Raw genomic sequence first — 1435 nt, forward strand, 5'->3', positions numbered from 1 at the left:
AAAAGCTGCCGTTACAGTAATTTCATGGCTGCAATGGCAGTGCAGAGGCTCAGAGAGCGTATTTGCCGAAGCCCTGGAAATGCTGACCAATCAGAGTAAACTTGACTTCCTGATCGGGGCCTAAAAGATAGGCACTCAAACTGTGAATACAGGTATATTCACAATTACGAGAACAATGTTTAACGCATGTTTATTAGAAACATGCTTGGATGTTTTTTAAACATTCAAGCATTTAAACACATTTGTAGAAACCCAAATTACCTGAATGAACCTGAAAATTAGCATAATGTGTACAAGATAGGTGATGAAATAAAAGTAATATTATAGTAATCACTAAAATACAAACACATTTAAATATTCCTCATATTGCTTAGGCCTCCTTAAGGTTTCAGCACCTTAGTTTAAAAACCATGCTTTGGTTTATCTTTCACTTTTTTTTAACCCGAGCCCATGTAGACGTTTTTGTCAGCTATAAACCACTTAGGTCATTTTCCAGGGAAAAGACGACCAAATTTAATTTCATCATTGGATGGTGTGAATTCAAATCTGTGCATTGTCCTCGGTTTGTATTTTCTTTTCTCCCTCTAGATAACGCTAGCAATATTTTCTCTGCCTCCCAGAATAATCCTTAAGATAGTCCAAGAGAAAAGTTCCTTTGAGATAGGCTACTCAGGGGAATTGAAAAAGTTATTATTAATCCTACTGACCAGAAAAAAAAACACTTGCATGCAAGCCACCTTAGACAAACTGAAAGACTAAAATAAGGATTTTTTTCCTTTCTTTCTCTCATGGGAGAAAGTACATTTCTCTCTGGCAAAATGAGCAATGTCCATCCAATTTTATTTTTATTTTGCATATTTTATAAGAAATGACAATATTTAACATTTAAGCATAAATGTGATATGAAAAAGACAGGGGTATAAGTCTTAGCATTACAGACAGTTAGATTAAAGTCTGTCAATATTTCCCTCTTTTTCCTAGAAATTCAAACTCAAATACCTTAAACTAAATCCTTGAGTCCAGAAATACCACTGTCGGTAAGCAGTTACAAGAAATTTAGAAATGATGCTTAACTGAAAAGTAAAAGCAGGTATGCCAAGGTTGGCCTACATTGGGCTCCATTATAAATATTTAGTGTGCTTTAATGAGTGTGGCATGCATGACAATAGTATTCAAACACGAAAAGTATTATTATAAGCACTTACAGTAGTGCTAACCTTGTTTGATTTATTGTAAATGCACAATAAACAATGTTTTTTTTTCTCGTTTATGGAGTCAATTAAAATAAGATATACGATACGGTGCTTTTCAATTGTTTTCATTAGGGATTCCTCTTCGTGGCAGGTTCGCTGTAAGCTGGAGTGGGCTGGGATGCCTCAGAGATAGGAGCTGGAGGGAGGGGAGGAAAGAGAGAGAGAGAGAGAGAGAGAGAGAG

This window comes from Etheostoma cragini, chromosome 3 (assembly GCF_013103735.1).
Source record: "Etheostoma cragini isolate CJK2018 chromosome 3, CSU_Ecrag_1.0, whole genome shotgun sequence".
NCBI classification, from domain to species: Eukaryota; Metazoa; Chordata; class Actinopteri; order Perciformes; family Percidae; genus Etheostoma; species Etheostoma cragini.